The 21,517-nt window shown below is 42.5% G+C and overlaps 51 non-coding genes across 51 annotated transcripts; all 51 read left to right on the forward strand.

Moving 5' to 3' along the window:
• The first annotated feature begins 400 nt into the window (after positions 1-400).
• On the forward strand, positions 401-519 carry LOC145855332 (5S ribosomal RNA). Its single transcript, XR_014376219.1, has one exon. It is a non-coding gene; the product is annotated as a 5S ribosomal RNA (ribosomal RNA).
• A 139-nt stretch (positions 520-658) lies between these two features.
• LOC145886706 (5S ribosomal RNA) lies at positions 659-777 on the forward strand. The gene has a single exon (XR_014398291.1). It is a non-coding gene; the product is annotated as a 5S ribosomal RNA (ribosomal RNA).
• A 139-nt stretch (positions 778-916) lies between these two features.
• LOC145855334 (5S ribosomal RNA) lies at positions 917-1,035 on the forward strand. Its single transcript, XR_014376221.1, has one exon. It is a non-coding gene; the product is annotated as a 5S ribosomal RNA (ribosomal RNA).
• A 139-nt stretch (positions 1,036-1,174) lies between these two features.
• LOC145851188 (5S ribosomal RNA) lies at positions 1,175-1,292 on the forward strand. The gene has a single exon (XR_014373038.1). It is a non-coding gene; the product is annotated as a 5S ribosomal RNA (ribosomal RNA).
• Positions 1,293-1,701: 409 nt separating this feature from the next.
• Positions 1,702-1,820, forward strand: LOC145855335 (5S ribosomal RNA). Its single transcript, XR_014376222.1, has one exon. It is a non-coding gene; the product is annotated as a 5S ribosomal RNA (ribosomal RNA).
• Positions 1,821-1,959: 139 nt separating this feature from the next.
• On the forward strand, positions 1,960-2,078 carry LOC145855336 (5S ribosomal RNA). The gene has a single exon (XR_014376223.1). It is a non-coding gene; the product is annotated as a 5S ribosomal RNA (ribosomal RNA).
• A 409-nt stretch (positions 2,079-2,487) lies between these two features.
• LOC145884139 (5S ribosomal RNA) lies at positions 2,488-2,606 on the forward strand. The gene has a single exon (XR_014395718.1). It is a non-coding gene; the product is annotated as a 5S ribosomal RNA (ribosomal RNA).
• A 139-nt stretch (positions 2,607-2,745) lies between these two features.
• LOC145855337 (5S ribosomal RNA) lies at positions 2,746-2,864 on the forward strand. Its single transcript, XR_014376224.1, has one exon. It is a non-coding gene; the product is annotated as a 5S ribosomal RNA (ribosomal RNA).
• Positions 2,865-3,273: 409 nt separating this feature from the next.
• On the forward strand, positions 3,274-3,392 carry LOC145884140 (5S ribosomal RNA). Its single transcript, XR_014395719.1, has one exon. It is a non-coding gene; the product is annotated as a 5S ribosomal RNA (ribosomal RNA).
• Positions 3,393-3,531: 139 nt separating this feature from the next.
• LOC145855338 (5S ribosomal RNA) lies at positions 3,532-3,650 on the forward strand. The gene has a single exon (XR_014376225.1). It is a non-coding gene; the product is annotated as a 5S ribosomal RNA (ribosomal RNA).
• A 139-nt stretch (positions 3,651-3,789) lies between these two features.
• LOC145855339 (5S ribosomal RNA) lies at positions 3,790-3,908 on the forward strand. The gene has a single exon (XR_014376226.1). It is a non-coding gene; the product is annotated as a 5S ribosomal RNA (ribosomal RNA).
• Positions 3,909-4,317: 409 nt separating this feature from the next.
• LOC145855340 (5S ribosomal RNA) lies at positions 4,318-4,436 on the forward strand. The gene has a single exon (XR_014376227.1). It is a non-coding gene; the product is annotated as a 5S ribosomal RNA (ribosomal RNA).
• Positions 4,437-4,845: 409 nt separating this feature from the next.
• LOC145884141 (5S ribosomal RNA) lies at positions 4,846-4,964 on the forward strand. The gene has a single exon (XR_014395720.1). It is a non-coding gene; the product is annotated as a 5S ribosomal RNA (ribosomal RNA).
• Positions 4,965-5,103: 139 nt separating this feature from the next.
• LOC145855341 (5S ribosomal RNA) lies at positions 5,104-5,222 on the forward strand. Its single transcript, XR_014376228.1, has one exon. It is a non-coding gene; the product is annotated as a 5S ribosomal RNA (ribosomal RNA).
• A 409-nt stretch (positions 5,223-5,631) lies between these two features.
• On the forward strand, positions 5,632-5,750 carry LOC145855342 (5S ribosomal RNA). Its single transcript, XR_014376229.1, has one exon. It is a non-coding gene; the product is annotated as a 5S ribosomal RNA (ribosomal RNA).
• Positions 5,751-5,889: 139 nt separating this feature from the next.
• Positions 5,890-6,008, forward strand: LOC145884689 (5S ribosomal RNA). The gene has a single exon (XR_014396268.1). It is a non-coding gene; the product is annotated as a 5S ribosomal RNA (ribosomal RNA).
• A 409-nt stretch (positions 6,009-6,417) lies between these two features.
• On the forward strand, positions 6,418-6,536 carry LOC145855343 (5S ribosomal RNA). Its single transcript, XR_014376230.1, has one exon. It is a non-coding gene; the product is annotated as a 5S ribosomal RNA (ribosomal RNA).
• A 139-nt stretch (positions 6,537-6,675) lies between these two features.
• On the forward strand, positions 6,676-6,794 carry LOC145884690 (5S ribosomal RNA). Its single transcript, XR_014396269.1, has one exon. It is a non-coding gene; the product is annotated as a 5S ribosomal RNA (ribosomal RNA).
• A 409-nt stretch (positions 6,795-7,203) lies between these two features.
• On the forward strand, positions 7,204-7,322 carry LOC145855345 (5S ribosomal RNA). Its single transcript, XR_014376232.1, has one exon. It is a non-coding gene; the product is annotated as a 5S ribosomal RNA (ribosomal RNA).
• A 409-nt stretch (positions 7,323-7,731) lies between these two features.
• LOC145884392 (5S ribosomal RNA) lies at positions 7,732-7,850 on the forward strand. Its single transcript, XR_014395970.1, has one exon. It is a non-coding gene; the product is annotated as a 5S ribosomal RNA (ribosomal RNA).
• Positions 7,851-7,989: 139 nt separating this feature from the next.
• LOC145855346 (5S ribosomal RNA) lies at positions 7,990-8,108 on the forward strand. Its single transcript, XR_014376233.1, has one exon. It is a non-coding gene; the product is annotated as a 5S ribosomal RNA (ribosomal RNA).
• A 409-nt stretch (positions 8,109-8,517) lies between these two features.
• On the forward strand, positions 8,518-8,636 carry LOC145855347 (5S ribosomal RNA). Its single transcript, XR_014376234.1, has one exon. It is a non-coding gene; the product is annotated as a 5S ribosomal RNA (ribosomal RNA).
• Positions 8,637-8,775: 139 nt separating this feature from the next.
• On the forward strand, positions 8,776-8,894 carry LOC145855348 (5S ribosomal RNA). Its single transcript, XR_014376235.1, has one exon. It is a non-coding gene; the product is annotated as a 5S ribosomal RNA (ribosomal RNA).
• A 409-nt stretch (positions 8,895-9,303) lies between these two features.
• LOC145855349 (5S ribosomal RNA) lies at positions 9,304-9,422 on the forward strand. Its single transcript, XR_014376236.1, has one exon. It is a non-coding gene; the product is annotated as a 5S ribosomal RNA (ribosomal RNA).
• A 139-nt stretch (positions 9,423-9,561) lies between these two features.
• Positions 9,562-9,680, forward strand: LOC145855350 (5S ribosomal RNA). Its single transcript, XR_014376237.1, has one exon. It is a non-coding gene; the product is annotated as a 5S ribosomal RNA (ribosomal RNA).
• A 409-nt stretch (positions 9,681-10,089) lies between these two features.
• LOC145855351 (5S ribosomal RNA) lies at positions 10,090-10,208 on the forward strand. Its single transcript, XR_014376238.1, has one exon. It is a non-coding gene; the product is annotated as a 5S ribosomal RNA (ribosomal RNA).
• A 409-nt stretch (positions 10,209-10,617) lies between these two features.
• Positions 10,618-10,736, forward strand: LOC145884393 (5S ribosomal RNA). Its single transcript, XR_014395971.1, has one exon. It is a non-coding gene; the product is annotated as a 5S ribosomal RNA (ribosomal RNA).
• A 139-nt stretch (positions 10,737-10,875) lies between these two features.
• Positions 10,876-10,994, forward strand: LOC145855352 (5S ribosomal RNA). Its single transcript, XR_014376239.1, has one exon. It is a non-coding gene; the product is annotated as a 5S ribosomal RNA (ribosomal RNA).
• A 409-nt stretch (positions 10,995-11,403) lies between these two features.
• Positions 11,404-11,522, forward strand: LOC145855353 (5S ribosomal RNA). Its single transcript, XR_014376240.1, has one exon. It is a non-coding gene; the product is annotated as a 5S ribosomal RNA (ribosomal RNA).
• A 409-nt stretch (positions 11,523-11,931) lies between these two features.
• Positions 11,932-12,050, forward strand: LOC145887396 (5S ribosomal RNA). Its single transcript, XR_014398987.1, has one exon. It is a non-coding gene; the product is annotated as a 5S ribosomal RNA (ribosomal RNA).
• A 139-nt stretch (positions 12,051-12,189) lies between these two features.
• On the forward strand, positions 12,190-12,308 carry LOC145855354 (5S ribosomal RNA). Its single transcript, XR_014376241.1, has one exon. It is a non-coding gene; the product is annotated as a 5S ribosomal RNA (ribosomal RNA).
• Positions 12,309-12,717: 409 nt separating this feature from the next.
• Positions 12,718-12,836, forward strand: LOC145855356 (5S ribosomal RNA). The gene has a single exon (XR_014376243.1). It is a non-coding gene; the product is annotated as a 5S ribosomal RNA (ribosomal RNA).
• A 409-nt stretch (positions 12,837-13,245) lies between these two features.
• On the forward strand, positions 13,246-13,364 carry LOC145881606 (5S ribosomal RNA). The gene has a single exon (XR_014393179.1). It is a non-coding gene; the product is annotated as a 5S ribosomal RNA (ribosomal RNA).
• Positions 13,365-13,773: 409 nt separating this feature from the next.
• On the forward strand, positions 13,774-13,892 carry LOC145884394 (5S ribosomal RNA). The gene has a single exon (XR_014395972.1). It is a non-coding gene; the product is annotated as a 5S ribosomal RNA (ribosomal RNA).
• A 139-nt stretch (positions 13,893-14,031) lies between these two features.
• Positions 14,032-14,150, forward strand: LOC145855357 (5S ribosomal RNA). The gene has a single exon (XR_014376244.1). It is a non-coding gene; the product is annotated as a 5S ribosomal RNA (ribosomal RNA).
• Positions 14,151-14,559: 409 nt separating this feature from the next.
• Positions 14,560-14,678, forward strand: LOC145855358 (5S ribosomal RNA). Its single transcript, XR_014376245.1, has one exon. It is a non-coding gene; the product is annotated as a 5S ribosomal RNA (ribosomal RNA).
• A 409-nt stretch (positions 14,679-15,087) lies between these two features.
• On the forward strand, positions 15,088-15,206 carry LOC145855359 (5S ribosomal RNA). Its single transcript, XR_014376246.1, has one exon. It is a non-coding gene; the product is annotated as a 5S ribosomal RNA (ribosomal RNA).
• Positions 15,207-15,345: 139 nt separating this feature from the next.
• Positions 15,346-15,464, forward strand: LOC145855360 (5S ribosomal RNA). Its single transcript, XR_014376247.1, has one exon. It is a non-coding gene; the product is annotated as a 5S ribosomal RNA (ribosomal RNA).
• Positions 15,465-15,873: 409 nt separating this feature from the next.
• On the forward strand, positions 15,874-15,992 carry LOC145855361 (5S ribosomal RNA). The gene has a single exon (XR_014376248.1). It is a non-coding gene; the product is annotated as a 5S ribosomal RNA (ribosomal RNA).
• A 409-nt stretch (positions 15,993-16,401) lies between these two features.
• LOC145883123 (5S ribosomal RNA) lies at positions 16,402-16,520 on the forward strand. The gene has a single exon (XR_014394696.1). It is a non-coding gene; the product is annotated as a 5S ribosomal RNA (ribosomal RNA).
• A 409-nt stretch (positions 16,521-16,929) lies between these two features.
• Positions 16,930-17,048, forward strand: LOC145855362 (5S ribosomal RNA). Its single transcript, XR_014376249.1, has one exon. It is a non-coding gene; the product is annotated as a 5S ribosomal RNA (ribosomal RNA).
• A 409-nt stretch (positions 17,049-17,457) lies between these two features.
• LOC145882232 (5S ribosomal RNA) lies at positions 17,458-17,576 on the forward strand. The gene has a single exon (XR_014393798.1). It is a non-coding gene; the product is annotated as a 5S ribosomal RNA (ribosomal RNA).
• A 139-nt stretch (positions 17,577-17,715) lies between these two features.
• On the forward strand, positions 17,716-17,834 carry LOC145884676 (5S ribosomal RNA). Its single transcript, XR_014396255.1, has one exon. It is a non-coding gene; the product is annotated as a 5S ribosomal RNA (ribosomal RNA).
• Positions 17,835-17,973: 139 nt separating this feature from the next.
• On the forward strand, positions 17,974-18,092 carry LOC145886110 (5S ribosomal RNA). The gene has a single exon (XR_014397694.1). It is a non-coding gene; the product is annotated as a 5S ribosomal RNA (ribosomal RNA).
• Positions 18,093-18,501: 409 nt separating this feature from the next.
• On the forward strand, positions 18,502-18,620 carry LOC145855363 (5S ribosomal RNA). Its single transcript, XR_014376250.1, has one exon. It is a non-coding gene; the product is annotated as a 5S ribosomal RNA (ribosomal RNA).
• Positions 18,621-19,029: 409 nt separating this feature from the next.
• LOC145855364 (5S ribosomal RNA) lies at positions 19,030-19,148 on the forward strand. Its single transcript, XR_014376251.1, has one exon. It is a non-coding gene; the product is annotated as a 5S ribosomal RNA (ribosomal RNA).
• Positions 19,149-19,557: 409 nt separating this feature from the next.
• Positions 19,558-19,676, forward strand: LOC145883124 (5S ribosomal RNA). Its single transcript, XR_014394697.1, has one exon. It is a non-coding gene; the product is annotated as a 5S ribosomal RNA (ribosomal RNA).
• Positions 19,677-20,085: 409 nt separating this feature from the next.
• Positions 20,086-20,204, forward strand: LOC145855365 (5S ribosomal RNA). The gene has a single exon (XR_014376252.1). It is a non-coding gene; the product is annotated as a 5S ribosomal RNA (ribosomal RNA).
• A 409-nt stretch (positions 20,205-20,613) lies between these two features.
• On the forward strand, positions 20,614-20,732 carry LOC145882233 (5S ribosomal RNA). Its single transcript, XR_014393799.1, has one exon. It is a non-coding gene; the product is annotated as a 5S ribosomal RNA (ribosomal RNA).
• A 139-nt stretch (positions 20,733-20,871) lies between these two features.
• Positions 20,872-20,990, forward strand: LOC145884677 (5S ribosomal RNA). The gene has a single exon (XR_014396256.1). It is a non-coding gene; the product is annotated as a 5S ribosomal RNA (ribosomal RNA).
• Positions 20,991-21,129: 139 nt separating this feature from the next.
• LOC145886111 (5S ribosomal RNA) lies at positions 21,130-21,248 on the forward strand. The gene has a single exon (XR_014397695.1). It is a non-coding gene; the product is annotated as a 5S ribosomal RNA (ribosomal RNA).
• The last annotated feature ends 269 nt before the right edge of the window (positions 21,249-21,517 follow it).

Raw genomic sequence — 21,517 nt, forward strand, 5'->3', positions numbered from 1 at the left:
CGAGGGTGTGCCCCTGCACTATTTCATCAGCAACACTGCCTTGTAGTAAGCATTTAATGATGAATTGACTAAATGCAGCTTCCTGCCTTTTTAATAGGATCAAATTTCCTTGTGTTTTCAATTAGCATCTGCCTTGTATTTATAAGACAAACAAGAATATTGTTGCTGAATGCAGCTTGTGTGTGCTTTGTGCTCCTTTGCCCTGTTCAAATGATGAAAGGAAATAAAGTTTGTATTTTATCCAACTACCTGTGCTAAAAAGTGATGGGAACAGTGTTTGTAATTTCTTCTACTTTTTCAGTGACACAAAGTTCAAGCTGCTTATCTAATTGGTGAAAATGCAATGTCTGTTTATCACACTCACTTTGACTATATATGTTGTAGCAAGAGATTGTTTCTCGCTTACGGCCATACCAGCCTGGGTACGCCCGATCTCGTCTGATCTCGGAAGCTAAGCAGGGTCGGGCCTGGTTAGTACTTGGATGGGAGACCGCCTGGGAATACCAGGTGCTGTAAGCATTTTGTCCACGAGGGTGTGCTCTTGCACTATTTCATCAGCAACACTGCCTTGTATTAAGCATTTAATGATGAATTGACTAAATGTCTGTTTTATCAGACTCACTTTGACTATATATGTTGTAGCAAGAGATTGTTTCTCGCTTACGGCCATACCAGCCTGGGTACGCCCGATCTCGTCTGATCTCGGAAGCTAAGCAGGGTCGGGCCTGGTTAGTACTTGGATTGGAGACCGCCTGGGAATACCAGGTGCTGTAAGCATTTTGTCCACGAGGGTGTGCTCTTGCACTATTTCATCAGCAACACTGCCTTGTATTAAGCATTTAATGATGAATTGACTAAATGTCTGTTTTATCAGACTCACTTTGACTATATATGTTGTAGCAAGAGATTGTTTCTCGCTTACGGCCATACCAGCCTGGGTACGCCCGATCTCGTCTGATCTCGGAAGCTAAGCAGGGTCGGGCCTGGTTAGTACTTGGATGGGAGACCGCCTGGGAATACCAGGTGCTGTAAGCATTTTGTCCACGAGGGTGTGCTCTTGCACTATTTCATCAGCAACACTGCCTTGTATTAAGCATTTAATGATGAATTGACTAAATGTCTGTTTTATCAGACTCACTTTGACTATATATGTTGTAGCAAGAGATTGTTTCTCGCTTACGGCCATACCAGCCTGGGTACGCCCGATCTCGTCTGATCTCGGAAGCTAAGCAGGGTCGGCCTGGTTAGTACTTGGATGGGAGACCGCCTGGGAATACCAGGTGCTGTAAGCATTTTGTCCACGAGGGTGTGCCCCTGCACTATTTCATCAGCAACACTGCCTTGTAGTAAGCATTTAATGATGAATTGACTAAATGCAGCTTCCTGCCTTTTTAATAGGATCAAATTTCCTTGTGTTTTCAATTAGCATCTGCCTTGTATTTATAAGACAAACAAGAATATTGTTGCTGAATGCAGCTTGTGTGTGCTTTGTGCTCCTTTGCCCTGTTCAAATGATGAAAGGAAATAAAGTTTGTATTTTATCCAACTACCTGTGCTAAAAAGTGATGGGAACAGTGTTTGTAATTTCTTCTACTTTTTCAGTGACACAAAGTTCAAGCTGCTTATCTAATTGGTGAAAATGCAATGTCTGTTTATCACACTCACTTTGACTATATATGTTGTAGCAAGAGATTGTTTCTCGCTTACGGCCATACCAGCCTGGGTACGCCCGATCTCGTCTGATCTCGGAAGCTAAGCAGGGTCGGGCCTGGTTAGTACTTGGATGGGAGACCGCCTGGGAATACCAGGTGCTGTAAGCATTTTGTCCACGAGGGTGTGCTCTTGCACTATTTCATCAGCAACACTGCCTTGTATTAAGCATTTAATGATGAATTGACTAAATGTCTGTTTTATCAGACTCACTTTGACTATATATGTTGTAGCAAGAGATTGTTTCTCGCTTACGGCCATACCAGCCTGGGTACGCCCGATCTCGTCTGATCTCGGAAGCTAAGCAGGGTCGGGCCTGGTTAGTACTTGGATGGGAGACCGCCTGGGAATACCAGGTGCTGTAAGCATTTTGTCCACGAGGGTGTGCCCCTGCACTATTTCATCAGCAACACTGCCTTGTAGTAAGCATTTAATGATGAATTGACTAAATGCAGCTTCCTGCCTTTTTAATAGGATCAAATTTCCTTGTGTTTTCAATTAGCATCTGCCTTGTATTTATAAGACAAACAAGAATATTGTTGCTGAATGCAGCTTGTGTGTGCTTTGTGCTCCTTTGCCCTGTTCAAATGATGAAAGGAAATAAAGTTTGTATTTTATCCAACTACCTGTGCTAAAAAGTGATGGGAACAGTGTTTGTAATTTCTTCTACTTTTTCAGTGACACAAAGTTCAAGCTGCTTATCTAATTGGTGAAAATGCAATGTCTGTTTATCACACTCACTTTGACTATATATGTTGTAGCAAGAGATTGTTTCTCGCTTACGGCCATACCAGCCTGGGTACGCCCGATCTCGTCTGATCTCGGAAGCTAAGCAGGGTCGGGCCTGGTTAGTACTTGGATGGGAGATCGCCTGGGAATACCAGGTGCTGTAAGCATTTTGTCCACGAGGGTGTGCTCTTGCACTATTTCATCAGCAACACTGCCTTGTATTAAGCATTTAATGATGAATTGACTAAATGTCTGTTTTATCAGACTCACTTTGACTATATATGTTGTAGCAAGAGATTGTTTCTCGCTTACGGCCATACCAGCCTGGGTACGCCCGATCTCGTCTGATCTCGGAAGCTAAGCAGGGTCGGGCCTGGTTAGTACTTGGATGGGAGACCGCCTGGGAATACCAGGTGCTGTAAGCATTTTGTCCACGAGGGTGTGCCCCTGCACTATTTCATCAGCAACACTGCCTTGTAGTAAGCATTTAATGATGAATTGACTAAATGCAGCTTCCTGCCTTTTTAATAGGATCAAATTTCCTTGTGTTTTCAATTAGCATCTGCCTTGTATTTATAAGACAAACAAGAATATTGTTGCTGAATGCAGCTTGTGTGTGCTTTGTGCTCCTTTGCCCTGTTCAAATGATGAAAGGAAATAAAGTTTGTATTTTATCCAACTACCTGTGCTAAAAAGTGATGGGAACAGTGTTTGTAATTTCTTCTACTTTTTCAGTGACACAAAGTTCAAGCTGCTTATCTAATTGGTGAAAATGCAATGTCTGTTTATCACACTCACTTTGACTATATATGTTGTAGCAAGAGATTGTTTCTCGCTTACGGCCATACCAGCCTGGGTACGCCCGATCTCGTCTGATCTCGGAAGCTAAGCAGGGTCGGGCCTGGTTAGTACTTGGATGGGAGATCGCCTGGGAATACCAGGTGCTGTAAGCATTTTGTCCACGAGGGTGTGCTCTTGCACTATTTCATCAGCAACACTGCCTTGTATTAAGCATTTAATGATGAATTGACTAAATGTCTGTTTTATCAGACTCACTTTGACTATATATGTTGTAGCAAGAGATTGTTTCTCGCTTACGGCCATACCAGCCTGGGTACGCCCGATCTCGTCTGATCTCGGAAGCTAAGCAGGGTCGGGCCTGGTTAGTACTTGGATGGGAGACCGCCTGGGAATACCAGGTGCTGTAAGCATTTTGTCCACGAGGGTGTGCTCTTGCACTATTTCATCAGCAACACTGCCTTGTATTAAGCATTTAATGATGAATTGACTAAATGTCTGTTTTATCAGACTCACTTTGACTATATATGTTGTAGCAAGAGATTGTTTCTCGCTTACGGCCATACCAGCCTGGGTACGCCCGATCTCGTCTGATCTCGGAAGCTAAGCAGGGTCGGGCCTGGTTAGTACTTGGATGGGAGACCGCCTGGGAATACCAGGTGCTGTAAGCATTTTGTCCACGAGGGTGTGCCCCTGCACTATTTCATCAGCAACACTGCCTTGTAGTAAGCATTTAATGATGAATTGACTAAATGCAGCTTCCTGCCTTTTTAATAGGATCAAATTTCCTTGTGTTTTCAATTAGCATCTGCCTTGTATTTATAAGACAAACAAGAATATTGTTGCTGAATGCAGCTTGTGTGTGCTTTGTGCTCCTTTGCCCTGTTCAAATGATGAAAGGAAATAAAGTTTGTATTTTATCCAACTACCTGTGCTAAAAAGTGATGGGAACAGTGTTTGTAATTTCTTCTACTTTTTCAGTGACACAAAGTTCAAGCTGCTTATCTAATTGGTGAAAATGCAATGTCTGTTTATCACACTCACTTTGACTATATATGTTGTAGCAAGAGATTGTTTCTCGCTTACGGCCATACCAGCCTGGGTACGCCCGATCTCGTCTGATCTCGGAAGCTAAGCAGGGTCGGGCCTGGTTAGTACTTGGATGGGAGACCGCCTGGGAATACCAGGTGCTGTAAGCATTTTGTCCACGAGGGTGTGCCCCTGCACTATTTCATCAGCAACACTGCCTTGTAGTAAGCATTTAATGATGAATTGACTAAATGCAGCTTCCTGCCTTTTTAATAGGATCAAATTTCCTTGTGTTTTCAATTAGCATCTGCCTTGTATTTATAAGACAAACAAGAATATTGTTGCTGAATGCAGCTTGTGTGTGCTTTGTGCTCCTTTGCCCTGTTCAAATGATGAAAGGAAATAAAGTTTGTATTTTATCCAACTACCTGTGCTAAAAAGTGATGGGAACAGTGTTTGTAATTTCTTCTACTTTTTCAGTGACACAAAGTTCAAGCTGCTTATCTAATTGGTGAAAATGCAATGTCTGTTTATCACACTCACTTTGACTATATATGTTGTAGCAAGAGATTGTTTCTCGCTTACGGCCATACCAGCCTGGGTACGCCCGATCTCGTCTGATCTCGGAAGCTAAGCAGGGTCGGGCCTGGTTAGTACTTGGATGGGAGATCGCCTGGGAATACCAGGTGCTGTAAGCATTTTGTCCACGAGGGTGTGCTCTTGCACTATTTCATCAGCAACACTGCCTTGTATTAAGCATTTAATGATGAATTGACTAAATGTCTGTTTTATCAGACTCACTTTGACTATATATGTTGTAGCAAGAGATTGTTTCTCGCTTACGGCCATACCAGCCTGGGTACGCCCGATCTCGTCTGATCTCGGAAGCTAAGCAGGGTCGGGCCTGGTTAGTACTTGGATGGGAGACCGCCTGGGAATACCAGGTGCTGTAAGCATTTTGTCCACGAGGGTATGCCCCTGCACTATTTCATCAGCAACACTGCCTTGTAGTAAGCATTTAATGATGAATTGACTAAATGCAGCTTCCTGCCTTTTTAATAGGATCAAATTTCCTTGTGTTTTCAATTAGCATCTGCCTTGTATTTATAAGACAAACAAGAATATTGTTGCTGAATGCAGCTTGTGTGTGCTTTGTGCTCCTTTGCCCTGTTCAAATGATGAAAGGAAATAAAGTTTGTATTTTATCCAACTACCTGTGCTAAAAAGTGATGGGAACAGCGTTTGTAATTTCTTCTACTTTTTCAGTGACACAAAGTTCAAGCTGCTTATCTAATTGGTGAAAATGCAATGTCTGTTTATCACACTCACTTTGACTATATATGTTGTAGCAAGAGACTGTTTCTCGCTTACGGCCATACCAGCCTGGGTACGCCCGATCTCGTCTGATCTCGGAAGCTAAGCAGGGTCGGGCCTGGTTAGTACTTGGATGGGAGACCGCCTGGGAATACCAGGTGCTGTAAGCATTTTGTCCACGAGGGTGTGCTCTTGCACTATTTCATCAGCAACACTGCCTTGTATTAAGCATTTAATGATGAATTGACTAAATGTCTGTTTTATCAGACTCACTTTGACTATATATGTTGTAGCAAGAGATTGTTTCTCGCTTACGGCCATACCAGCCTAGGTACGCCCGATCTCGTCTGATCTCGGAAGCTAAGCAGGGTCGGGCCTGGTTAGTACTTGGATGGGAGACCGCCTGGGAATACCAGGTGCTGTAAGCATTTTGTCCACGAGGGTGTGCCCCTGCACTATTTCATCAGCAACACTGCCTTGTAGTAAGCATTTAATGATGAATTGACTAAATGCAGCTTCCTGCCTTTTTAATAGGATCAAATTTCCTTGTGTTTTCAATTAGCATCTGCCTTGTATTTATAAGACAAACAAGAATATTGTTGCTGAATGCAGCTTGTGTGTGCTTTGTGCTCCTTTGCCCTGTTCAAATGATGAAAGGAAATAAAGTTTGTATTTTATCCAACTACCTGTGCTAAAAAGTGATGGGAACAGCGTTTGTAATTTCTTCTACTTTTTCAGTGACACAAAGTTCAAGCTGCTTATCTAATTGGTGAAAATGCAATGTCTGTTTATCACACTCACTTTGACTATATATGTTGTAGCAAGAGACTGTTTCTCGCTTACGGCCATACCAGCCTGGGTACGCCCGATCTCGTCTGATCTCGGAAGCTAAGCAGGGTCGGGCCTGGTTAGTACTTGGATGGGAGACCGCCTGGGAATACCAGGTGCTGTAAGCATTTTGTCCACGAGGGTGTGCTCTTGCACTATTTCATCAGCAACACTGCCTTGTATTAAGCATTTAATGATGAATTGACTAAATGTCTGTTTTATCAGACTCACTTTGACTATATATGTTGTAGCAAGAGATTGTTTCTCGCTTACGGCCATACCAGCCTAGGTACGCCCGATCTCGTCTGATCTCGGAAGCTAAGCAGGGTCGGGCCTGGTTAGTACTTGGATGGGAGACCGCCTGGGAATACCAGGTGCTGTAAGCATTTTGTCCACGAGGGTGTGCCCCTGCACTATTTCATCAGCAACACTGCCTTGTAGTAAGCATTTAATGATGAATTGACTAAATGCAGCTTCCTGCCTTTTTAATAGGATCAAATTTCCTTGTGTTTTCAATTAGCATCTGCCTTGTATTTATAAGACAAACAAGAATATTGTTGCTGAATGCAGCTTGTGTGTGCTTTGTGCTCCTTTGCCCTGTTCAAATGATGAAAGGAAATAAAGTTTGTATTTTATCCAACTACCTGTGCTAAAAAGTGATGGGAACAGTGTTTGTAATTTCTTCTACTTTTTCAGTGACACAAAGTTCAAGCTGCTTATCTAATTGGTGAAAATGCAATGTCTGTTTATCACACTCACTTTGACTATATATGTTGTAGCAAGAGATTGTTTCTCGCTTACGGCCATACCAGCCTGGGTACGCCCGATCTCGTCTGATCTCGGAAGCTAAGCAGGGTCGGGCCTGGTTAGTACTTGGATGGGAGACCGCCTGGGAATACCAGGTGCTGTAAGCATTTTGTCCACGAGGGTGTGCCCCTGCACTATTTCATCAGCAACACTGCCTTGTAGTAAGCATTTAATGATGAATTGACTAAATGCAGCTTCCTGCCTTTTTAATAGGATCAAATTTCCTTGTGTTTTCAATTAGCATCTGCCTTGTATTTATAAGACAAACAAGAATATTGTTGCTGAATGCAGCTTGTGTGTGCTTTGTGCTCCTTTGCCCTGTTCAAATGATGAAAGGAAATAAAGTTTGTATTTTATCCAACTACCTGTGCTAAAAAGTGATGGGAACAGTGTTTGTAATTTCTTCTACTTTTTCAGTGACACAAAGTTCAAGCTGCTTATCTAATTGGTGAAAATGCAATGTCTGTTTATCACACTCACTTTGACTATATATGTTGTAGCAAGAGATTGTTTCTCGCTTACGGCCATACCAGCCTGGGTACTCCCGATCTCGTCTGATCTCGGAAGCTAAGCAGGGTCGGGCCTGGTTAGTACTTGGATGGGAGATCGCCTGGGAATACCAGGTGCTGTAAGCATTTTGTCCACGAGGGTGTGCTCTTGCACTATTTCATCAGCAACACTGCCTTGTATTAAGCATTTAATGATGAATTGACTAAATGTCTGTTTTATCAGACTCACTTTGACTATATATGTTGTAGCAAGAGATTGTTTCTCGCTTACGGCCATACCAGCCTGGGTACGCCCGATCTCGTCTGATCTCGGAAGCTAAGCAGGGTCGGGCCTGGTTAGTACTTGGATGGGAGACCGCCTGGGAATACCAGGTGCTGTAAGCATTTTGTCCACGAGGGTGTGCCCCTGCACTATTTCATCAGCAACACTGCCTTGTAGTAAGCATTTAATGATGAATTGACTAAATGCAGCTTCCTGCCTTTTTAATAGGATCAAATTTCCTTGTGTTTTCAATTAGCATCTGCCTTGTATTTATAAGACAAACAAGAATATTGTTGCTGAATGCAGCTTGTGTGTGCTTTGTGCTCCTTTGCCCTGTTCAAATGATGAAAGGAAATAAAGTTTGTATTTTATCCAACTACCTGTGCTAAAAAGTGATGGGAACAGTGTTTGTAATTTCTTCTACTTTTTCAGTGACACAAAGTTCAAGCTGCTTATCTAATTGGTGAAAATGCAATGTCTGTTTATCACACTCACTTTGACTATATATGTTGTAGCAAGAGATTGTTTCTCGCTTACGGCCATACCAGCCTGGGTACGCCCGATCTCGTCTGATCTCGGAAGCTAAGCAGGGTCGGGCCTGGTTAGTACTTGGATGGGAGACCGCCTGGGAATACCAGGTGCTGTAAGCATTTTGTCCACGAGGGTGTGCTCTTGCACTATTTCATCAGCAACACTGCCTTGTATTAAGCATTTAATGATGAATTGACTAAATGTCTGTTTTATCAGACTCACTTTGACTATATATGTTGTAGCAAGAGATTGTTTCTCGCTTACGGCCATACCAGCCTGGGTACGCCCGATCTCGTCTGATCTCGGAAGCTAAGCAGGGTCGGGCCTGGTTAGTACTTGGATGGGAGACCGCCTGGGAATACCAGGTGCTGTAAGCATTTTGTCCACGAGGGTGTGCCCCTGCACTATTTCATCAGCAACACTGCCTTGTAGTAAGCATTTAATGATGAATTGACTAAATGCAGCTTCCTGCCTTTTTAATAGGATCAAATTTCCTTGTGTTTTCAATTAGCATCTGCCTTGTATTTATAAGACAAACAAGAATATTGTTGCTGAATGCAGCTTGTGTGTGCTTTGTGCTCCTTTGCCCTGTTCAAATGATGAAAGGAAATAAAGTTTGTATTTTATCCAACTACCTGTGCTAAAAAGTGATGGGAACAGTGTTTGTAATTTCTTCTACTTTTTCAGTGACACAAAGTTCAAGCTGCTTATCTAATTGGTGAAAATGCAATGTCTGTTTATCACACTCACTTTGACTATATATGTTGTAGCAAGAGATTGTTTCTCGCTTACGGCCATACCAGCCTGGGTACGCCCGATCTCGTCTGATCTCGGAAGCTAAGCAGGGTCGGGCCTGGTTAGTACTTGGATGGGAGACCGCCTGGGAATACCAGGTGCTGTAAGCATTTTGTCCACGAGGGTGTGCTCTTGCACTATTTCATCAGCAACACTGCCTTGTATTAAGCATTTAATGATGAATTGACTAAATGTCTGTTTTATCAGACTCACTTTGACTATATATGTTGTAGCAAGAGATTGTTTCTCGCTTACGGCCATACCAGCCTGGGTACGCCCGATCTCGTCTGATCTCGGAAGCTAAGCAGGGTCGGGCCTGGTTAGTACTTGGATGGGAGACCGCCTGGGAATACCAGGTGCTGTAAGCATTTTGTCCACGAGGGTGTGCCCCTGCACTATTTCATCAGCAACACTGCCTTGTAGTAAGCATTTAATGATGAATTGACTAAATGCAGCTTCCTGCCTTTTTAATAGGATCAAATTTCCTTGTGTTTTCAATTAGCATCTGCCTTGTATTTATAAGACAAACAAGAATATTGTTGCTGAATGCAGCTTGTGTGTGCTTTGTGCTCCTTTGCCCTGTTCAAATGATGAAAGGAAATAAAGTTTGTATTTTATCCAACTACCTGTGCTAAAAAGTGATGGGAACAGTGTTTGTAATTTCTTCTACTTTTTCAGTGACACAAAGTTCAAGCTGCTTATCTAATTGGTGAAAATGCAATGTCTGTTTATCACACTCACTTTGACTATATATGTTGTAGCAAGAGATTGTTTCTCGCTTACGGCCATACCAGCCTGGGTACGCCCGATCTCGTCTGATCTCGGAAGCTAAGCAGGGTCGGGCCTGGTTAGTACTTGGATGGGAGACCGCCTGGGAATACCAGGTGCTGTAAGCATTTTGTCCACGAGGGTGTGCCCCTGCACTATTTCATCAGCAACACTGCCTTGTAGTAAGCATTTAATGATGAATTGACTAAATGCAGCTTCCTGCCTTTTTAATAGGATCAAATTTCCTTGTGTTTTCAATTAGCATCTGCCTTGTATTTATAAGACAAACAAGAATATTGTTGCTGAATGCAGCTTGTGTGTGCTTTGTGCTCCTTTGCCCTGTTCAAATGATGAAAGGAAATAAAGTTTGTATTTTATCCAACTACCTGTGCTAAAAAGTGATGGGAACAGTGTTTGTAATTTCTTCTACTTTTTCAGTGACACAAAGTTCAAGCTGCTTATCTAATTGGTGAAAATGCAATGTCTGTTTATCACACTCACTTTGACTATATATGTTGTAGCAAGAGATTGTTTCTCGCTTACGGCCATACCAGCCTGGGTACTCCCGATCTCGTCTGATCTCGGAAGCTAAGCAGGGTCGGGCCTGGTTAGTACTTGGATGGGAGATCGCCTGGGAATACCAGGTGCTGTAAGCATTTTGTCCACGAGGGTGTGCTCTTGCACTATTTCATCAGCAACACTGCCTTGTATTAAGCATTTAATGATGAATTGACTAAATGTCTGTTTTATCAGACTCACTTTGACTATATATGTTGTAGCAAGAGATTGTTTCTCGCTTACGGCCATACCAGCCTGGGTACGCCCGATCTCGTCTGATCTCGGAAGCTAAGCAGGGTCGGGCCTGGTTAGTACTTGGATGGGAGACCGCCTGGGAATACCAGGTGCTGTAAGCATTTTGTCCACGAGGGTGTGCCCCTGCACTATTTCATCAGCAACACTGCCTTGTAGTAAGCATTTAATGATGAATTGACTAAATGCAGCTTCCTGCCTTTTTAATAGGATCAAATTTCCTTGTGTTTTCAATTAGCATCTGCCTTGTATTTATAAGACAAACAAGAATATTGTTGCTGAATGCAGCTTGTGTGTGCTTTGTGCTCCTTTGCCCTGTTCAAATGATGAAAGGAAATAAAGTTTGTATTTTATCCAACTACCTGTGCTAAAAAGTGATGGGAACAGTGTTTGTAATTTCTTCTACTTTTTCAGTGACACAAAGTTCAAGCTGCTTATCTAATTGGTGAAAATGCAATGTCTGTTTATCACACTCACTTTGACTATATATGTTGTAGCAAGAGATTGTTTCTCGCTTACGGCCATACCAGCCTGGGTACGCCCGATCTCGTCTGATCTCGGAAGCTAAGCAGGGTCGGGCCTGGTTAGTACTTGGATGGGAGACCGCCTGGGAATACCAGGTGCTGTAAGCATTTTGTCCACGAGGGTGTGCCCCTGCACTATTTCATCAGCAACACTGCCTTGTAGTAAGCATTTAATGATGAATTGACTAAATGCAGCTTCCTGCCTTTTTAATAGGATCAAATTTCCTTGTGTTTTCAATTAGCATCTGCCTTGTATTTATAAGACAAACAAGAATATTGTTGCTGAATGCAGCTTGTGTGTGCTTTGTGCTCCTTTGCCCTGTTCAAATGATGAAAGGAAATAAAGTTTGTATTTTATCCAACTACCTGTGCTAAAAAGTGATGGGAACAGTGTTTGTAATTTCTTCTACTTTTTCAGTGACACAAAGTTCAAGCTGCTTATCTAATTGGTGAAAATGCAATGTCTGTTTATCACACTCACTTTGACTATATATGTTGTAGCAAGAGATTGTTTCTCGCTTACGGCCATACCAGCCTGGGTACGCCCGATCTCGTCTGATCTCGGAAGCTAAGCAGGGTCGGGCCTGGTTAGTACATGGATGGGAGATCGCCTGGGAATACCAGGTGCTGTAAGCATTTTGTCCACGAGGGTGTGCTCTTGCACTATTTCATCAGCAACACTGCCTTGTATTAAGCATTTAATGATGAATTGACTAAATGTCTGTTTTATCAGACTCACTTTGACTATATATGTTGTAGCAAGAGATTGTTTCTCGCTTACGGCCATACCAGCCTGGGTACGCCCGATCTCGTCTGATCTCGGAAGCTAAGCAGGGTCGGGCCTGGTTAGTACTTGGATGGGAGACCGCCTGGGAATACCAGGTGCTGTAAGCATTTTGTCCACGAGGGTGTGCCCCTGCACTATTTCATCAGCAACACTGCCTTGTAGTAAGCATTTAATGATGAATTGACTAAATGCAGCTTCCTGCCTTTTTAATAGGATCAAATTTCCTTGTGTTTTCAATTAGCATCTGCCTTGTATTTATAAGACAAACAAGAATATTGTTGCTGAATGCAGCTTGTGTGTGCTTTGTGCTCCTTTGCCCTGTTCAAATGATGAAAGGAAATAAAGTTTGTATTTTATCCAACTACCTGTGGTAAAAAGTGATGGGAACAGTGTTTGTAATTTCTTCTACTTTTTCAGTGACACAAAGTTCAAGCTGCTTATCTAATTGGTGAAAATGCAATGTCTGTTTATCACACTCACTTTGACTATATATGTTGTAGCAAGAGATTGTTTCTCGCTTACGGCCATACCAGCCTGGGTACGCCCGATCTCGTCTGATCTCGGAAGCTAAGCAGGGTCGGGCCTGGTTAGTACTTGGATGGGAGACCGCCTGGGAATACCAGGTGCTGTAAGCATTTTGTCCACGAGGGTGTGCCCCTGCACTATTTCATCAGCAACACTGCCTTGTAGTAAGCATTTAATGATGAATTGACTAAATGCAGCTTCCTGCCTTTTTAATAGGATCAAATTTCCTTGTGTTTTCAATTAGCATCTGCCTTGTATTTATAAGACAAACAAGAATATTGTTGCTGAATGCAGCTTGTGTGTGCTTTGTGCTCCTTTGCCCTGTTCAAATGATGAAAGGAAATAAAGTTTGTATTTTATCCAACTACCTGTGCTAAAAAGTGATGGGAACAGTGTTTGTAATTTCTTCTACTTTTTCAGTGACACAAAGTTCAAGCTGCTTATCTAATTGGTGAAAATGCAATGTCTGTTTATCACACTCACTTTGACTATATATGTTGTAGCAAGAGATTGTTTCTCGCTTACGGCCATACCAGCCTGGGTACGCCCGATCTCGTCTGATCTCGGAAGCTAAGCAGGGTCGGGCCTGGTTAGTACTTGGATGGGAGACCGCCTGGGAATACCAGGTGCTGTAAGCGTTTTGTCCACGAGGGTGTGCCCCTGCACTATTTCATCAGCAACACTGCCTTGTAGTAAGCATTTAATGATGAATTGACTAAATGCAGCTTCCTGCCTTTTTAATAGGATCAAATTTCCTTGTGTTTTCAATTAGCATCTGCCTTGTATTTATAAGACAAACAAGAATATTGTTGCTGAATGCAGCTTGTGTGTGCTTTGTGCTCCTTTGCCCTGTTCAAATGATGAAAGGAAATAAAGTTTGTATTTTATCCAACTACCTGTGCTAAAAAGTGATGGGAACAGTGTTTGTAATTTCTTCTACTTTTTCAGTGACACAAAGTTCAAGCTGCTTATCTAATTGGTGAAAATGCAATGTCTGTTTATCACACTCACTTTGACTATATATGTTGTAGCAAGAGATTGTTTCTCGCTTACGGCCATACCAGCCTGGGTACTCCCGATCTCGTCTGATCTCGGAAGCTAAGCAGGGTCGGGCCTGGTTAGTACTTGGATGGGAGATCGCCTGGGAATACCAGGTGCTGTAAGCATTTTGTCCACGAGGGTGTGCTCTTGCACTATTTCATCAGCAACACTGCCTTGTATTAAGCATTTAATGATGAATTGACTAAATGTCTGTTTTATCAGACTCACTTTGACTATATATGTTGTAGCAAGAGATTGTTTCTCGCTTACGGCCATACCAGCCTGGGTACGCCCGATCTCGTCTGATCTCGGAAGCTAAGCAGGGTCGGGCCTGGTTAGTACTTGGATGGGAGACCGCCTGGGAATACCAGGTGCTGTAAGCATTTTGTCCACGAGGGTGTGCCCCTGCACTATTTCATCAGCAACACTGCCTTGTAGTAAGCATTTAATGATGAATTGACTAAATGCAGCTTCCTGCCTTTTTAATAGGATCAAATTTCCTTGTGTTTTCAATTAGCATCTGCCTTGTATTTATAAGACAAACAAGAATATTGTTGCTGAATGCAGCTTGTGTGTGCTTTGTGCTCCTTTGCCCTGTTCAAATGATGAAAGGAAATAAAGTTTGTATTTTATCCAACTACCTGTGCTAAAAAGTGATGGGAACAGTGTTTGTAATTTCTTCTACTTTTTCAGTGACACAAAGTTCAAGCTGCTTATCTAATTGGTGAAAATGCAATGTCTGTTTATCACACTCACTTTGACTATATATGTTGTAGCAAGAGATTGTTTCTCGCTTACGGCCATACCAGCCTGGGTACGCCCGATCTCGTCTGATCTCGGAAGCTAAGCAGGGTCGGGCCTGGTTAGTACTTGGATGGGAGACCGCCTGGGAATACCAGGTGCTGTAAGCATTTTGTCCACGAGGGTGTGCCCCTGCACTATTTCATCAGCAACACTGCCTTGTAGTAAGCATTTAATGATGAATTGACTAAATGCAGCTTCCTGCCTTTTTAATAGGATCAAATTTCCTTGTGTTTTCAATTAGCATCTGCCTTGTATTTATAAGACAAACAAGAATATTGTTGCTGAATGCAGCTTGTGTGTGCTTTGTGCTCCTTTGCCCTGTTCAAATGATGAAAGGAAATAAAGTTTGTATTTTATCCAACTACCTGTGCTAAAAAGTGATGGGAACAGTGTTTGTAATTTCTTCTACTTTTTCAGTGACACAAAGTTCAAGCTGCTTATCTAATTGGTGAAAATGCAATGTCTGTTTATCACACTCACTTTGACTATATATGTTGTAGCAAGAGATTGTTTCTCGCTTACGGCCATACCAGCCTGGGTACGCCCGATCTCGTCTGATCTCGGAAGCTAAGCAGGGTCGGGCCTGGTTAGTACTTGGATGGGAGACCGCCTGGGAATACCAGGTGCTGTAAGCATTTTGTCCACGAGGGTGTGCTCTTGCACTATTTCATCAGCAACACTGCCTTGTATTAAGCATTTAATGATGAATTGACTAAATGTCTGTTTTATCAGACTCACTTTGACTATATATGTTGTAGCAAGAGATTGTTTCTCGCTTACGGCCATACCAGCCTGGGTACGCCCGATCTCGTCTGATCTCGGAAGCTAAGCAGGGTCGGGCCTGGTTAGTACTTGGATGGGAGACCGCCTGGGAATACCAGGTGCTGTAAGCATTTTGTCCACGAGGGTGTGCCCCTGCACTATTTCATCAGCAACACTGCCTTGTAGTAAGCATTTAATGATGAATTGACTAAATGCAGCTTCCTGCCTTTTTAATAGGATCAAATTTCCTTGTGTTTTCAATTAGCATCTGCCTTGTATTTATAAGACAAACAAGAATATTGTTGCTGAATGCAGCTTGTGTGTGCTTTGTGCTCCTTTGCCCTGTTCAAATGATGAAAGGAAATAAAGTTTGTATTTTATCCAACTACCTGTGGTAAAAAGTGATGGGAACAGTGTTTGTAATTTCTTCTACTTTTTCAGTGACACAAAGTTCAAGCTGCTTATCTAATTGGTGAAAATGCAATGTCTGTTTATCACACTCACTTTGACTATATATGTTGTAGCAAGAGATTGTTTCTCGCTTACGGCCATACCAGCCTGGGTACGCCCGATCTCGTCTGATCTCGGAAGCTAAGCAGGGTCGGGCCTGGTTAGTACTTGGATGGGAGACCGCCTGGGAATACCAGGTGCTGTAAGCATTTTGTCCACGAGGGTGTGCCCCTGCACTATTTCATCAGCAACACTGCCTTGTAGTAAGCATTTAATGATGAATTGACTAAATGCAGCTTCCTGCCTTTTTAATAGGATCAAATTTCCTTGTGTTTTCAATTAGCATCTGCCTTGTATTTATAAGACAAACAAGAATATTGTTGCTGAATGCAGCTTGTGTGTGCTTTGTGCTCCTTTGCCCTGTTCAAATGATGAAAGGAAATAAAGTTTGTATTTTATCCAACTACCTGTGCTAAAAAGTGATGGGAACAGTGTTTGTAATTTCTTCTACTTTTTCAGTGACACAAAGTTCAAGCTGCTTATCTAATTGGTGAAAATGCAATGTCTGTTTATCACACTCACTTTGACTATATATGTTGTAGCAAGAGATTGTTTCTCACTTACGGCCATACCAGCCTGGGTACGCCCGATCTCGTCTGATCTCGGAAGCTAAGCAGGGTCGGGCCTGGTTAGTACTTGGATGGGAGACCGCCTGGGAATACCAGGTGCTGTAAGCATTTTGTCCACGAGGGTGTGCCCCTGCACTATTTCATCAGCAACACTGCCTTGTAGTAAGCATTTAATGATGAATTGACTAAATGCAGCTTCCTGCCTTTTTAATAGGATCAAATTTCCTTGTGTTTTCAATTAGCATCTGCCTTGTATTTATAAGACAAACAAGAATATTGTTGCTGAATGCAGCTTGTGTGTGCTTTGTGCTCCTTTGCCCTGTTCAAATGATGAAAGGAAATAAAGTTTGTATTTTATCCAACTACCTGTGGTAAAAAGTGATGGGAACAGTGTTTGTAATTTCTTCTACTTTTTCAGTGACACAAAGTTCAAGCTGCTTATCTAATTGGTGAAAATGCAATGTCTGTTTATCACACTCACTTTGACTATATATGTTGTAGCAAGAGATTGTTTCTCGCTTACGGCCATACCAGCCTGGGTACGCCCGATCTCGTCTGATCTCGGAAGCTAAGCAGGGTCGGGCCTGGTTAGTACTTGGATGGGAGACCGCCTGGGAATACCAGGTGCTGTAAGCATTTTGTCCACGAGGGTGTGCCCCTGCACTATTTCATCAGCAACACTGCCTTGTAGTAAGCATTTAATGATGAATTGACTAAATGCAGCTTCCTGCCTTTTTAATAGGATCAAATTTCCTTGTGTTTTCAATTAGCATCTGCCTTGTATTTATAAGACAAACAAGAATATTGTTGCTGAATGCAGCTTGTGTGTGCTTTGTGCTCCTTTGCCCTGTTCAAATGATGAAAGGAAATAAAGTTTGTATTTTATCCAACTACCTGTGCTAAAAAGTGATGGGAACAGTGTTTGTAATTTCTTCTACTTTTTCAGTGACACAAAGTTCAAGCTGCTTATCTAATTGGTGAAAATGCAATGTCTGTTTATCACACTCACTTTGACTATATATGTTGTAGCAAGAGATTGTTTCTCGCTTACGGCCATACCAGCCTTGGTACGCCCGATCTCGTCTGATCTCGGAAGCTAAGCAGGGTCGGGCCTGGTTAGTACTTGGATGGGAGACCGCCTGGGAATACCAGGTGCTGTAAGCATTTTGTCCACGAGGGTGTGCTCTTGCACTATTTCATCAGCAACACTGCCTTGTATTAAGCATTTAATGATGAATTGACTAAATGTCTGTTTTATCAGACTCACTTTGACTATATATGTTGTAGCAAGAGATTGTTTCTCGCTTACGGCCATACCAGCCTGGGTACGCCCGATCTCATCTGATCTCGGAAGCTAAGCAGGGTCGGGCCTGGTTAGTACTTGGATGGGAGACCGCCTGGGAATACCAGGTGCTGGAAGCATTTTGTCCACGAGGGTGTGCTCTTGCACTATTTCATCAGCAACACTGCCTTGTATTAAGCATTTAATGATGAATTGACTAAATGTCTGTTTTATCAGACTCACTTTGACTATATATGTTGTAGCAAGAGATTGTTTCTCGCTTACGGCCATACCAGCCTGGGTACGCCCGATCTCGTCTGATCTCCGAAGCTAAGCAGGGTCGGGCCTGGTTAGTACTTGGATGGGAGACCGCCTGGGAATACCAGGTGCTGTAAGCATTTTGTCCACGAGGGTGTGCCCCTGCACTATTTCATCAGCAACACTGCCTTGTAGTAAGCATTTAATGATGAATTGACTAAATGCAGCTTCCTGCCTTTTTAATAGGATCAAATTTCCTTGTGTTTTCAATTAGCATCTGCCTTGTATTTATAAGACAAACAAGAATATTGTTGCTGAATGCAGCTTGTGTGTGCTTTGTGCTCCTTTGCCCTGTTCAAATGATGAAAGGAAATAAAGTTTGTATTTTATCCAACTACCTGTGGTAAAAAGTGATGGGAACAGTGTTTGTAATTTCTTCTACTTTTTCAGTGACACAAAGTTCAAGCTGCTTATCTAATTGGTGAAAATGCAATGTCTGTTTATCACACTCACTTTGACTATATATGTTGTAGCAAGAGATTGTTTCTCGCTTACGGCCATACCAGCCTGGGTACGCCCGATCTCGTCTGATCTCGGAAGCTAAGCAGGGTCGGGCCTGGTTAGTACTTGGATGGGAGACCGCCTGGGAATACCAGGTGCTGTAAGCATTTTGTCCACGAGGGTGTGCCCCTGCACTATTTCATCAGCAACACTGCCTTGTAGTAAGCATTTAATGATGAATTGACTAAATGCAGCTTCCTGCCTTTTTAATAGGATCAAATTTCCTTGTGTTTTCAATTAGCATCTGCCTTGTATTTATAAGACAAACAAGAATATTGTTGCTGAATGCAGCTTGTGTGTGCTTTGTGCTCCTTTGCCCTGTTCAAATGATGAAAGGAAATAAAGTTTGTATTTTATCCAACTACCTGTGCTAAAAAGTGATGGGAACAGTGTTTGTAATTTCTTCTACTTTTTCAGTGACACAAAGTTCAAGCTGCTTATCTAATTGGTGAAAATGCAATGTCTGTTTATCACACTCACTTTGACTATATATGTTGTAGCAAGAGATTGTTTCTCGCTTACGGCCATACCAGCCTGGGTACGCCCGATCTCGTCTGATCTCGGAAGCTAAGCAGGGTCGGGCCTGGTTAGTACTTGGATGGGAGACCGCCTGGGAATACCAGGTGCTGTAAGCATTTTGTCCACGAGGGTGTGCCCCTGCACTATTTCATCAGCAACACTGCCTTGTAGTAAGCATTTAATGATGAATTGACTAAATGCAGCTTCCTGCCTTTTTAATAGGATCAAATTTCCTTGTGTTTTCAATTAGCATCTGCCTTGTATTTATAAGACAAACAAGAATATTGTTGCTGAATGCAGCTTGTGTGTGCTTTGTGCTCCTTTGCCCTGTTCAAATGATGAAAGGAAATAAAGTTTGTATTTTATCCAACTACCTGTGCTAAAAAGTGATGGGAACAGTGTTTGTAATTTCTTCTACTTTTTCAGTGACACAAAGTTCAAGCTGCTTATCTAATTGGTGAAAATGCAATGTCTGTTTATCACACTCACTTTGACTATATATGTTGTAGCAAGAGATTGTTTCTCACTTACGGCCATACCAGCCTGGGTACGCCCGATCTCGTCTGATCTCGGAAGCTAAGCAGGGTCGGGCCTGGTTAGTACTTGGATGGGAGACCGCCTGGGAATACCAGGTGCTGTAAGCATTTTGTCCACGAGGGTGTGCCCCTGCACTATTTCATCAGCAACACTGCCTTGTAGTAAGCATTTAATGATGAATTGACTAAATGCAGCTTCCTGCCTTTTTAATAGGATCAAATTTCCTTGTGTTTTCAATTAGCATCTGCCTTGTATTTATAAGACAAACAAGAATATTGTTGCTGAATGCAGCTTGTGTGTGCTTTGTGCTCCTTTGCCCTGTTCAAATGATGAAAGGAAATAAAGTTTGTATTTTATCCAACTACCTGTGGTAAAAAGTGATGGGAACAGTGTTTGTAATTTCTTCTACTTTTTCAGTGACACAAAGTTCAAGCTGCTTATCTAATTGGTGAAAATGCAATGTCTGTTTATCACACTCACTTTGACTATATATGTTGTAGCAAGAGATTGTTTCTCGCTTACGGCCATACCAGCCTGGGTACGCCCGATCTCGTCTGATCTCGGAAGCTAAGCAGGGTCGGGCCTGGTTAGTACTTGGATGGGAGACCGCCTGGGAATACCAGGTGCTGTAAGCATTTTGTCCACGAGGGTGTGCCCCTGCACTATTTCATCAGCAACACTGCCTTGTAGTAAGCATTTAATGATGAATTGACTAAATGCAGCTTCCTGCCTTTTTAATAGGATCAAATTTCCTTGTGTTTTCAATTAGCATCTGCCTTGTATTTATAAGACAAACAAGAATATTGTTGCTGAATGCAGCTTGTGTGTGCTTTGTGCTCCTTTGCCCTGTTCAAATGATGAAAGGAAATAAAGTTTGTATTTTATCCAACTACCTGTGCTAAAAAGTGATGGGAACAGTGTTTGTAATTTCTTCTACTTTTTCAGTGACACAAAGTTCAAGCTGCTTATCTAATTGGTGAAAATGCAATGTCTGTTTATCACACTCACTTTGACTATATATGTTGTAGCAAGAGATTGTTTCTCGCTTACGGCCATACCAGCCTTGGTACGCCCGATCTCGTCTGATCTCGGAAGCTAAGCAGGGTCGGGCCTGGTTAGTACTTGGATGGGAGACCGCCTGGGAATACCAGGTGCTGTAAGCATTTTGTCCACGAGGGTGTGCTCTTGCACTATTTCATCAGCAACACTGCCTTGTATTAAGCATTTAATGATGAATTGACTAAATGTCTGTTTTATCAGACTCACTTTGACTATATATGTTGTAGCAAGAGATTGTTTCTCGCTTACGGCCATACCAGCCTGGGTACGCCCGATCTCATCTGATCTCGGAAGCTAAGCAGGGTCGGGCCTGGTTAGTACTTGGATGGGAGACCGCCTGGGAATACCAGGTGCTGGAAGCATTTTGTCCACGAGGGTGTGCTCTTGCACTATTTCATCAGCAACACTGCCTTGTATTAAGCATTTAATGATGAATTGACTAAATGTCTGTTTTATCAGACTCACTTTGACTATATATGTTGTAGCAAGAGATTGTTTCTCGCTTACGGCCATACCAGCCTGGGTACGCCCGATCTCGTCTGATCTCCGAAGCTAAGCAGGGTCGGGCCTGGTTAGTACTTGGATGGGAGACCGCCTGGGAATACCAGGTGCTGTAAGCATTTTGTCCACGAGGGTGTGCCCCTGCACTATTTCATCAGCAACACTGCCTTGTAGTAAGCATTTAATGATGAATTGACTAAATGCAGCTTCCTGCCTTTTTAATAGGATCAAATTTCCTTGTGTTTTCAATTAGCATCTGCCTTGTATTTATAAGACAAACAAGAATATTGTTGCTGAATGCAGCTTTGTGCTCCTTTGCCCTGTTCAAATGATGAAAGGAAATAAAGTTTGTATTTTATCCAACTACCTGTGCTAAAAAGTGATGGGA

Source organism: Salmo salar, chromosome 08 (assembly GCF_965601325.2).
Source record: "Salmo salar chromosome 08, fSalSal1, whole genome shotgun sequence".
NCBI classification, from domain to species: Eukaryota; Metazoa; Chordata; class Actinopteri; order Salmoniformes; family Salmonidae; genus Salmo; species Salmo salar.